This window comes from Lepidochelys olivacea (assembly GCF_965140295.1).
Source record: "Lepidochelys olivacea isolate rLepOli2 genome assembly, chromosome: 15".
In the NCBI taxonomy this organism is placed as follows: domain Eukaryota; kingdom Metazoa; phylum Chordata; order Testudines; family Cheloniidae; genus Lepidochelys; species Lepidochelys olivacea.
Window position 1 is genome coordinate 23,279,598 of NC_140425.1, and position 13,178 is coordinate 23,292,775.

General features: G+C 40.4%; 1 protein-coding gene across 9 annotated transcripts in view; it reads left to right on the forward strand.

The window, feature by feature from the left end:
* RIMBP2 (RIMS binding protein 2) overlaps positions 1-13,178 on the forward strand; it is a 285,737-nt gene that overhangs the window by 169,399 nt on the left and 103,160 nt on the right. For 7 of the 9 annotated variants that reach the window (XM_084648843.1, XM_084648844.1, XM_084648839.1 and 4 more), the window contains one exon: positions 4,093-4,215. The gene's annotated coding sequence lies outside the window, so the exon portion shown is untranslated. Of the gene's footprint in view, positions 1-4,092; positions 4,216-13,178 lie in introns of those variants that run through there. The other 2 variants (XM_084648841.1, XM_084648842.1) reach the window with 1 other exon arrangement.

Consider the following 13,178-nt stretch of genomic DNA (forward strand, 5'->3'; position numbering starts at 1 on the left):
GCTATTCCACAATGGCTGTTGTGGGTTATTTCCCCTGTAGACAAGCTCCACGTCTTAAAACCAAAAAAAAATTGGCCCTAAAATTGCCTTTTCTGTACTGCTGGGTTGCCATTTCTTTGTCATCTTCTAACTTTATTGCAGGAAGTTCCTATTTTAACAAAACCATGTGTTTCTCAGATACAGTCCTCGTATAAATCACTCACATAGGTGAGCAAAGACTAGAATTGTGGTCCTTCTGATCCAAATTAATAGACTTGTATCTTTTAACCCCCAGACCAAGGGAGATTTGTCATAGTTGGCAGCATTATCCTTATCCTCTCTGTGGAGCAGCCACTAGACAACACCATCACGAGCTCAAGACACAAAGCCTATTTTACTATTACTTTCGTTTATTTTTATAAACGTACTGCTGTTACTTTCTGTGTCAATAGGGAGATGTTCTCATCCTTTTAGAAGACCAGTTTTAAGAGTCAGGGTGCCCTCAGTAATGTTTGCAAACTTAGTTGTGATACAACACTAAGAGAGTTGCGTCATGATGTTTCATGTGTGTATGGTGAGGAAGTGCCAGCACACGCCTGCCTTCTCGTGGTCCTGCCTCCCATAAAGCCACGTTTCCCATGCCCTCCAAATATCTGCTCTCAGCTATAATTAGCATCCACAGTTGCTGGCGAGTTACCTTTGTAACCCAGAGCCAGGCCCTTATCTGTGACTTCCCCGGTGTATCGCCTTTGCTGTCCCCTTCATTCCTTATGGATTGCATCTGAAAACATATAAGCAGCACGAATAAAATCAAAATAGAGTTGCATAGCCCTAAAGAAATGCGTGTTTCCTTGTGTTTTCCTCTTCCTTTTTCCATTTCTTTATTTCTTTCTCTGATTGTCCTTTCGCTTTCGTTCTTTCCCTTTTACATTCATGTCAGTCCTCTCATTTCTCTGTTCTGCTCCCCCACCTTTTGTTATGTTTCCACTTCTGCTTTCTTTCTCCAGTTCTCTTTCCTCTGTTTCCCGCATTTTCCCCCTATACCATATCTCCCAGTTCCTGTGTAATCTCCCCCCCGCCCCCGCTTTTTTCCCCTTTATTTCAGGTCTACCTACCTGTCGCAAGTCTTTTTCTCCCTTTGGTCTCCCCTCACGTCCTTCCCACTAAAGACATCCTTTACAAAATCTTCCCTCCCTCCTCTGACACCATTTATCACGATGTCCCTTCTGTCATGTCTATCATGACAACTCCCACCCATAATAGCTCTCTTCCCATCACCGGACACTACCTTCTCAACCTCTCTTCCAGGACTTGCATTCCTATGTTCAGGGCTGGCTCTAGGTTTTTTCCGCCCCAAGCAAAAAATTTGCCACTCCAAGAGCGCAACTGCCCAAGCAAAAAAAAAAGGGGGGGTGGCCGGAATGCTGCTCGCTTTGCTGGTGCCTAGCGCCGGTCCTGCCTATGTTCTCTTTACCCTTCCCCCCATCTCCCAACCCATTAGATATCCATCTATCCATCCATACTTTCTCCTTCTCTCCCTCCTCTAATCTCTCTCTCTCTCTCTTTTTCTCATCCCAAGACATTCCCCAATTTTTGGTTCTTTTGTGTGTGTTTTTGTGTGTGTCTTCTTTACCTGGCATGTATTTTTAGATGACAGAATTGGGTGTCCCAGGTAATGACCTTAGTTTGGTCCTGGTTCGAGCCCAGTTATCTCAATTAAATGATTATTTTTTTCATGCTGAACTGTACACCCCTTCTTGGAGCTTGCTCCAAACCTTTGTGGTTCATCCATCGTTAGTAAATCAGCTGAGAATCACAGACAATAACACGCTTGCATTGTCAATGGCAATGTCTCATCACCTCCCTTTACTCACCACATTATATTTTTACAATGTACATCAAGCAGTCTGAGCAGCGAAAGACCATACCAAGTACGGAGGAAGTTAATAACTTCTGAAAAGCCATTGTTTAAATGAATGTCTCCTACGGTAAAGAGTTTTGAATGGAAAGGGAAAATAAAAATATACACGGAGGAAAAAAAAATTCCTGAGGGTGCTGGTAATTGCATTAGTTCTCATGGAAAACAAGATCTGTTCTTTCTCTTTTCCAGTCCATTGCATTCTGAAAAGCCCTCTGTAAAGAAAATAGCAGGGTTACATTGAACAGTTTAGATTCAATTTGAACCGTCGTGAAATTCACGAGTTAACAAACTGTAGCCAGAGGGAAAATGTGGTTTTCCAGGGTTTCTCTGAACGGACATCACCGTAGGAAGTTGTGTAATGTCTTTGGATTTAAAAAAAAAATGCAGCTTTACTAATCAAACAAAAAGAGAACTTGTCCCCTCTATAGCTGTGTTGGAAAGGAGAAACTAACTTTGACCCACAATCGAAGTCTACACATTTTTTCCCTATAATTATTGCGCTGCCTTTCCTTCCCTTACCCAGCCCTGCATTCACTAATCCTGCTTTCACTGTTACATTTCTGATTGTCAATTGGACAAAGAAAACAGATGCTGTCCAGACTCTTATTGAGCTAAAATGGTATGGGCTTTGTTTCGTTTATGTCCTTGCGAGCAGCGTTGTGAAGATGTGTGTTTGTCACGTTTATGTGAACGCTATATATCTATCTTTGTATCTGTTAGTAGTGGATTTGAATTGTTAATGTTCTTTGTGGTGTTATGTTCTGAAGATTTCAATTTCTGATGTGATATACTCTGTAATTGTTACATTGCAGGACTCATCGTTTGTGCTTAAACCTAGACAGTGCTGAGAGGTAAAGGGCCAGATTCTCACATTGTACACTCCATTGAAACCAGTTTACATTAGCTGAAGATATGGATCAAAAGGTCAAGGAAAAGAACTGGTCCATGGAATATTGATGGAATAATTTATTTTCTAAATATACAATGTATATGTATACTACATATTACATAGTCCCCATATTATGTGCAGACTTGAAGGTTCCCAAAATGCTCTATTTTGTACTGAGTTACTTGCATCGAAAGGCTAAGCTAACTCTGGGGTAAAATAAACAAGAAGTTAAGCCTTATTTGCTGAATAACTTAACCTCATGACGTTATCTTATTTGGAAATAGGACATGTACAAAGATTTTAAGGGAAAACACAATTTTTGCTCAATGTGAATATTTCTTTTCCTTCAGAACGGAAAATAATTTGATTGTACATTTTAATTCTCCTCTGTTGCTCATGCTTATTATTAATTTAGAACAGGCTGACTTGATGAAGTCAAAAGATTAAATCAGAAATGGTATACATGTGATCTGTTTATACTTACATCTCTGCAACCTCAGATGAGGAGGAAGAATCTTAGGACGTTGCTTTTATTTATAGAACCCCACTGTGTTAGGCACTTTACAAACATAAGGCTTGATACTGCAGACACTTAAGCATGTGTGTCTCTCTACTCACCCAAGTGGCCTTATTAAAATCTATGGAAATATCTACATTAATAAGTTTACTCACTGATGTTTGAGAGACCAGGGCCTCAGAGTTTACCGTTGAGGGTTCTGATCCTGCAAACAGCTGCATTGTCTAGCAGCTCCCTACATCTGCCTGCAGTAACACGGTATCAGAAATCTACACTGACAGATCTCTGTGCAGGTTTGGAGCCCAGATAAACGACATACAGACAAAAAGGTGAGGGTAGAGTGAGGTGTAACAAAACTATTTGATCTGAGTTACTTTTATCTATTTTGCCCATTTACTGGTATATGTATTAGCCTTTTCCTTTTAGTTTTTTAACTTACGCCCAATTACATTTTGATTATCAGATTGTTTGTAACCGTACCAAATGAGAGTGGTTGTGTGTGTATGTTCACGCACATGATATACTCACACAATTGCCTTCTTCTACTGTTTCCTTTTTTCACTTAAGTTTAACCCCTTACCTAATTTCAATTTTTGCTTTTGTTTCTTATCTCTTATTTTCTGCTTTATATTTTTTCCTGTCCCCATTTGATGGCCTTGGGCAGAATTGCACAAGCGACTGGTATTCATTTCAGATGTGCTTTTCTCTTGGTAAATTGTCTACATTGAGAGTACTTTACCTCTCACGCTTCTTTTTTATTTTATTTTACTTTTTTTATATTTTTAGGTGAAATCAGACTATGTTCAGCTTAGAGAAACCCTCACCATAGTGACCAAAGAACGAGATTTGGCTGTGAAGGAGAAACACCAGCTCCAAGCCAAGCTGGAGAACTTAGAGCAGGTCCTAAAGGTATGGCTAATACAATGAAGTCTGGTAACTCAGTGTCTAATACCTTTGCCTGTGTTCTTCATTTCAGATGTAAGAGGCTGTAATAGAATGCTAGAAGAAATATGACAGGTTTCAGGTTTGCATCCGATGAAGTGAGCTGTAGCTCACGAAAGCTTATGCTCAAATAAATTGGTTAGTCTCTAAGGTGCCACAAGTACTCCTTTTCTTTTTGAGAAGAAATATGCTTTCTCTGATGATTCTGTTGCCTGTATAGCATCCCAATTAAGCAAAACACTTATGGGAACATGTTGATGATTACTTCAAGCACAAGTAAATTCATTCCTATGCAGCAAAACACTTAAGCATGCGCTTGAAGTCACTGGAACCTGAACATGTGCTTAAGTGCTTTGCACAATAGACACAGAATAAGTCGTGCTTACTTGCTTTACTAAATAGGGGCCTTCCTGACCATTCGATAAAGATGACTTATATTACTATTTTTTCCCCCGATGGTCCTGGAATAAAATGAAATAAATAATGAAGATACCACTTTGGGGGAGTCATCAAACAAAAAGGGAGGGGATATAAACTAAATTCTAGCTGCATTTAGGATTTTACAAAATTGCTGTTCGGGTGATTTGAGCTCATAGTTACTGAATGGGAATCAAGTTGATAGGAGGAGGAAAGTATTAAAATCAGCTGTGTGGGTAAAGGATTGAAGTGGTTCACTTTCGGGGATGGCAGTGGCATAGAGATTGTCATGGGGTCAAATCTTGTCCATGTGGATAGTGAAAGAAAGTCATTGCCAGCTGAATGCTGCTTCTAACCTGGTGGTCTAAGCTAGTGGGTGTCAGTCCAGTTCCTTATGGACAGGTGTCCACAACCCACCAAATAAAGCCCACTGCCACATTTGGATCTAATTCCATGACTGTTAGAAGTCTTACAAGAGTGTTCAAGGACTTAGGGAGCCATGGAGACTAATATGTCCTCTTACTCCAGATGTGATCCCTCCAGATTGAGGCTGAATAGTTGTGGGAGAAGCTTATGGAGCCGGTGTCCATGCTCCAGCTGTTCTGTAGAGACACAGAGGTTTTTACTTTGCAGAGTCATCAGTTTGGCACTTCCTTTTAAACTTTAACAAATTCTCTTTATTTTTAATCACACATTTAATCCTTTCAGTCTGGGATTTTATAGTATGTTAAGGGCACTATCCTACTTCTGTTTAGATGGTGATTGTATAATAGTATGTGTAGCATTGCTTCCATTAAATAATTCAATCAACAAATAATTTCATTTTCCACTAGTGGCTGCATACTGTAGGAACACAGATAGCAGTAGTCCATTTCTGCTGTGTCCGGATTTGTCAATATTTGCATCCTATCACACTGTAGCTTTTAAAGTGTATATATGTGTATTCTGATTCACTAAAGGCAGAATTCTGTTGAATGTTTTCCATAGGTGGTTTATTTTGGTATGTCTCTTTAATAGACTCAGATGTTAGGGCCAAATTGTGATACCCTTATTCACATATTTTGTCAGAATCTGGCTATTCATGTTAATTGTAAAATTGAGTTATGAATCTTTATATATCATTTGCTCTGTTCTTATAATGTTCACCTCTCACAGCATTGTAATTTGCATCTGTATAACGCAATGTGAATTATGGCTGTACTGAAGATGCAAGAGTCTTAATTAGGAGGTCCCAGTTTTTCTCAGCATGGAGACCAACAAACCACGGTGTTGAATTCTCTGAGCTTTTTCTTAAATTTCCCCCTAGTTGTTGTTTGTTTCTTTTATGGAAGGGCTAGGCATTCCAGTCAAGGATTGGGGCCTTATTGCGCTATGTGCAGTACAGACATCTAACGACGAAGGCAGCCTCTGACTTGGAGAGCTCCCAGTGTGTATGTGATGGGCTGTGTCATCTGGATGAAACAGACAAACAGAGTGGAGATGAGTTGAGAGGATAAGGTCAGAGTGAACAGTAAAACAGAGCTGATCAGGAAAAACAAGCCACAGCTCATCACTTGCCCAGCCATTGTAGATATTGCAGCAGAGTTAGCTTTTGAGGAGGGATTTTCCCAGGGAGGTGGTAGCTTCAGGGATTTTACCAGGGAGCTTTTCCAATGCAAAGATGAGCAGCATGAGAGAAAGCACAGATGGGCTTGAGTGAGAAGTGGTCAGGCAAGTGGACCATCACTTGCAGAGCAAAGGCGAGGGCTAGCAGTAAGATAAGCCTTTAGGCCTGATAGGGAGAGTGTGACTAAATGAAGAAGGGCCTTAAATGGCCCTTAAAGTCAAGGACCTTGTGTCTGAGGGGGTGCAAAAATGGAGTCGGGGAGGGATGCAAAGCGGGATGTGACGTGGTCCTGTTGGAGAGATGAGCCAGAAATATGGTCTCAGAAACACTGTTTTGAATGGCTTCTGCTCTCCCTGCGGCAGGAAATGTGGCTCTCTAGTTTACAAATGCCTTTCCCATGGTTTCTACCACATCATCTAGATGTGTTTGAAAAAGAGTCACATGACACAGAAATAAAAACGCGGGGACCTTAGAGCTACCACTGTTTCTAACAATGGTGGAGCTGCATTGCTGGTAGTGTTACAGTGGTAATTTTTAAGAGAAAAGCACATTGTAAACACAGCCTGTGCGTCAGACATACCTTCACAGTCTGGAAAGACTAAGAATATGTTCAGACAGTTCGAATGGAATGTTGATCCAGTGCTGAGCTTTTCTTGACAAGGTGCCAGGCTGTGGTTTGTTTGACACGGTAAAAAACCCGAAGTTTTCCCTTTTCAAACTACTGAAGCAGTGAGCAAAGAAGAGATGAAATAGAGGAAGAGGAGGCAAGTATCTGAAGTAGAATAAAAATAGATGGACTGAGTTCTTCAGTGAACTCTCAAGGTTACAAATAAGAGTTTTCTGCAAAGAATGTTTGATTAATAATGCTGGCAAGCTCGAGCTGATGTTTGTCATAGGTAGAATTGGGCAATATTTTTTCGATGCATGGAAACTATTCACAAATTCTGGTCCGATTTGGCTAATAGTTTTGGCCAAAAAATACAAAACAAAACAAAAAACCCTGAAAACAAAAAATTCAGAAAAGATGAAACAAACTGTTTGGACAACATTACTTCAAATCACCATTTCTGAAACAAAATGCCAATTTAAAATGACATTTTTAAAATGGTTTTGTTTTGTTTTTTGGCCTGAATAAAATTTTGGGAGTTTTTGCATTTTGTTGAGAGAAACTGGAAAAATCCACTTTAGGACTGAAACAAGCCAAATTATTGTTTGGATTTTTTTTGGTTTGGCCACTAAGCCAAAAAATCAATTATTCACTCAACTCTAGTTGTAGATGCCAACCATGTATTTAGAAATGGGTTTGGCAAAGACTTGGTGCTTGATTTGTGCTCCCATAGACCTCAATGGGAGTTTTGCCATTGGCTGCAGTGGAAACTGATTTTGGGTCTTTGGAGATACATGTGATGATGAAAGCAGGTTCTTGCCTTTCTAATCATTAACATGGAGAAGTCTCATTGTGTTGCTGCAATTTCATGAACGCGCCATTCCAAAACCTCTCTCCATAGCTTTTGTTTAGTGTTGACTGAGAGATGAAGAAAAGGCTTTCAATTTAGCAGATGGGGATCAATAATGGATACAAGTTACATCTCAGTGAACCACTAGAGAACTGTGGGAATGTCAGAGTCAAGCTGGCTGCTGCACAAGCCTAACCGTCCCAGGCTATGTCTACACTACTGCGATAAGTCGACCTACTCTATGCAACTCCACATGAATAACGTAGCTGGAGTCGACGTACCTTAGGTTGAGTTACTGCGGGGTCTGTACCGTGGGAGGTCGACAGGAGAAACTCTCCTGTTGACTTACCTTACTCTTCTCGTCGGGGGGGTAGAGTACAGGGATCGACAGGAGAATGATTTGCTGTCAATTTGGCAGGTCTTCACTAGACCCACTAAATCGACCGCCGGTGGATCGATCTCAGAGTGTCGATCCTGACTGTAGTGTAGACCTGCCCCCAGCAAGCTTTAGGAGGCCTGAGCCATAGTCACTCACTGGATAAGGCCCAGGCTCTTCACTAACCTGAATATTGCTCTGAAGGAGAATAATAGTGTTCTAGTTGCCAGTGGGCAGTCAGCACCAATAGAACAAATTGAAAATTACAGTGCAAATAAAAAATGCATGTAATGGAAAAGGAAAATTAAACTGCATACTCGAGTGGAGGTATGATGTACTGCCCTCTGCTTGAGACCAATGTGACTTCCCTCTGAGCAAGAAGGGATGCCTTCTCTTAGACTGCAAGCTAATTTACTTTTTGGGTTATTTCCTTCCTGGGCTTCTGGGGAATAGAAAAATGACAGCTCCACAAACACGGCTGAGTGATGTGTTATACCACTCTGATTAGTGCTCTAGCACTTGCCATGGACCTTGACAGAAAACCAAAGCTCATTTCACAAGGGACTTGGCCGGGATCCCCATGTAATGAACCTGGGACACAAGCTAGAGAGATGCACAACTTCACTGACTCCAGGGGCATGTAGCAGAGAGAAGAAAATCAAAAAAGAAAAAAGGAAATGAACTGTAAATCCATGGCTCATGAGACGGCTGAAAAATAGACGGCTGTGAATTGACAGTAATTTGCATTTAATCAAGTTAAATGTCAAAATAAGAACTGTTATTGGCTGGGCTTGTGCACCAGTAGACTTTGATGTGAGCAGTAAAACCTGTCTTCTAGTTCAGTATATATTTCGTCTACCAGATCCATAGATATATATTTTGCACTTGCAACTCTGCTAGGCAGATGGGTGCAAGCTGAGGGCTTATTTATTGGTTATTATTGCAAAAAAAGAGTAAAGAACATACACACAGTTCAGGAAGGTAATCTGATGGAGTATGCATCTCAACACAGCTTGGATCTGGAATTTAGCATACATTGACTTGAATTGAATTACTCCATTTTATAACGTTGTAGAGCAGACCCTGATGCAGGGTCTTTGTTTGAAAGTGCTGTTGACTTGGTTTCCACTGAAAGAACATTTGTAATGTTATCATGCTTTTTTCCCTGATACTTCGTATGAGACAAAAGTGAGCATGACCCCGGTGGATTTGCTGGTATGGGCAACTGAATGCATTTTATGTTCTCTTCTGAAATCTATTGGAAATACAGGTGAAATATATTAATATGTGTGAAATTTAAAATTCCCTTTCTCTGATCTTCAAAACAACCCATCTGGTTAAATATTTTCCTTAAGATCGGCTGGATTGCAGCAAAGCAGCAACATCTTGTTGTGCTATCGCCTTTCCCCTGAGAAGCAAACCATTACATGTGGAGCCATATCTCCTTTTTGCTGTGTGGCAGTAATCAGCATTTCTGATAAATGTGTGCTACTGAGATGCTAGGAATTGGAATTTTTACAAGAAAAGAGACTTTCTGTGATGACTTCATCCAGGGAAGCTGTATTTAAAAGTGCCCCAGCCACAATTTGATAAAGTGGTACCTGAACTAAAACCACCCTTGAGTTTTGTTGATGTTTAGATCTGAATCTGAATGACATGGTCAGCTGAATCAAATCATTGTATCCAAACAGCCCTGAACTTTGGGGAAGTTCAAATTCTCTTATGAATTTTGCCGCTCAGATCCAGCTCTATAATTTCTCTCAACAGTACTAGCATCAGCACAGGGAGCTAGAATTTGACTGCCAGAAATTTCACATATGAGCTCACAAGCCTGATTTTTGAGGATTCACTGTCAAGGCAGACAAAGGATGGGAGAGGAAAGAGTGTGGTAAAGTGACTTGCTTAATATCATGCACAAGGTAAGTAGCTGAGTTGGGATTAGAGCCCAGATCTCCTAACTCTCCGTCTCGTGCCCTGTCCACTTGACGACACTCATGCTCAGGGGACACATTTGAAAGTTCAGGAGTAATTACTTTATTCAGGTTTGCAGAGAGGAGGTTGGGAGAATCATAGAATCATAGAATATCAGGGTTGGAAGGGACCTCAGGAGGTCATCTAGTCCAACCCTCACTAACACCTATGTTTGCACACTAATGGGCTGATCCGGCACTCTTTACTCAATAAGGACGCACATTGAGTTCAGTAGTAAAGTGTGGCATGGTTGGGCTCTTCCAGTGATGCTAAAGATAATAACGATACCCAGGCAGTGATCCTGCAAGCTGCCCTGCACAAGCAGAGGGCAGTGTCTGGGCAGAGCCATTTACGGGATTGGGCACCGTTTGTAGCTTGCTGCTTTCTGGTTTGAATGGGTGATGGTTTAGCAGTACGATCCGGAGAGAGAGCACTGAAAGAAGAGACAAGTGTTTGTGCCTCTCAAATGATGTGAAATGTGAGAGCTGGTTAGGAGATGGGTTTTTTTCCCCCTTTGGAGAAAAAAAATCAGGTTTTCATTAAAATAAAACCAGTTTTCAGGTTTTTGGCCACTAAAACAGAAAAGTTTTCATTTTGAAGCCAGTGGTTTTCAGCTGATGAATATTTCCTCCCAAAACTGTTTTTTTTCCCTCCAAAAATTGTTTTTAAAGAAACCCATTGATTTTGAATGAGAAAGCTTTCTGTGAAAAAACTTCTGAACAGCTGTAGTAAACATGCAAAACTTACAATTATTTTGCTGTTAAGGGGGGAGAGAGAGAGAGAAAGAAGAGTCTTTGGGAGCAAGAGTCCTCAGACAAGGCACATTCCAGTAACATGCAGGCAAAAAAGGTTCCAAAAGAGGATAATGGAATTCGTTTCTTGCTTTGTCTCTGTCTCTCACACACATGCAGAACTCATTTCAGAACTCAACATGTTTGCATGATTTGCCAAGGTTTGTAAAAGTTGTGAGAAGCAAGACACTGTGCTTCTCTCTCTCTCTCCCCTCACCCCTTCTCTGAAGGCTTTTAAAACACAAATTATCTCAACACTAGGGCCCCAATTTTAGAAGTGCGTGTTTGTTTACAGTGAATATCCAAGTGTACAAGGATGTTTTGTGCACACACATCCCTGTTGTGTACACACTCTTTATGGGCCTAGAATTGCTGCAGTTTCCTGGCACATGAAGCTGCGGGCATGCTTTTTAATATTGCAGTGCACTGATGTTTCCATACCCATTTGTTATCCAGTTAATTTTCATAAAAGTGACCTCTCTGAGGGTAATTGTAACTTATTCCATCTCTAAACTTAAAACATGTTCCCCACAGACTTTTTTATTGATTAAATTTCTACTGTAATGATTGTCTATTGTAATAGTTTTCCTGTAACAGTTTTCCATATCACGTTTGCCACCACCATGACTGGCACTGATTGACCCCTTTGTTGGCAGTTTAGCAGGAAAGCTAAAGACAGAACGAGCCAAAGAGATTGGCCATGTACTTCTAAAGATGGATGCTCCAGGTCAAAGCTGAGGTGCACTGGCGGGGCAGTGTGAGGAAACTTGTTTTACTGTTTCAGCTTGTCTGTCACCCCGGCTCCTCTGTCAATAGATATCTTGAGTGTGTTGTCGATTTAACATCTTCCAACAGGGCTATTTTAGGGGCCAATCCTATGAGGTGCTGAGCTCCCTAAATTCCCATTTTGTCTTTAAAGGGTTCTGAGGACAAGCTTTTAAAATATATTTCCATGAGTCCCTGAGCCAAGAGCATTAAGGTGCATTTAGATCTGCTAGGGACTCAGCTATGCCTTGAACTCTTACTCTCAGACAAACCTGTAACTACCGGCTGTGCGCCCTGTGTCAGATGTTATGGCTAAAATAATCTATTTTAGACTTATATGCAATTATCTAATCAAAGTAACGCAGCATTTATTCTCCTCAGGTTTAATCCAAAAGTGAAAAACTAGGAACTAAATTAAGTAAACCACACAATTTCCCTCCAGTTTATGGCTTCTCAAATCTCATGTATTCCTCCATAAATGAAACACTTTCTCATAGCTGAATTCCCCAAAGCCTCATATTAAGGAAGAAGTTTGGCATACTGCAGGCTGACATTTAAAAGTAAAAGTAATTTGTAATGCTTCATTTACTAAAGATGTTATAACCAACAGAACTATTCCTCTAAAATCTCTCCTCTGTGACTTCTACCACGTAGCCCTCTTTCACACCTGAGCTACAGCCCCACTTGTGAATGCTTATTTCCCTGTCAGATACACATTTCTGTCTCTCCCCACCCTCTTTCCATCTGTCTTTTGAATGGTCATGAACACACATTTAATCTGTGGTTTCCGAGAAAGAAACTAGAGGGTCATATTCAGTCTTCCCTGAATAATGGCATAATGCAAAGCCCATCGTTTTTTACCAGCCTTTGGGGAAAGTGGGTGAACTGAATATTTGGGCGGTTGAAAATATTGATTTGGGAATTCTAAGGAAATACTTCTTTAATTCAACATACCGTTAACTTGTGATACTCATTACTGCAAGCTATTGTAGAGACAAATAATTTACTAAGATTAAAGCAGGGTTAAATATATACATGGATAAGAAGAGCATCGGGTTATATTAATCAGAACAAAATTTAAAGTCTTGATACACAGGTTATAAGCTGCTTATTATTTGGAGTGAGGAGGATATTTCTCTCATACTGTACTATTACACAAATCACACCTTATTGTGAAGTGTCTAGCATTTTATTCCTTCCTCTGAAGTTTCTGGTGTAGTAACAGGATAATCGGCTATTAACTTATTTTGGCATGACTATTCCTGCCATACCTCAGTGGATAAGCCACTGTTACACCCTCTTTGAAGGAGTTTTCATCCACCAAGTCAATCAGTTATTTTAAGGTCTCCCTTCAAGTCTGCAGTTTTTATTTCCCTATTTTCCAGTGGCCCTATTTTCTTCATATATGGCTCCAGTAAAGTCATGAGAGGTCATCAAAATGTGTCATATATTTTACTAGACTTCTCAGTAAAGATGCTAAGCCAATATAAAGTTATTAAAAACAGACGATGGCTCAGAGCGGCTCCTTAGCTTCTGGACAAAAACCT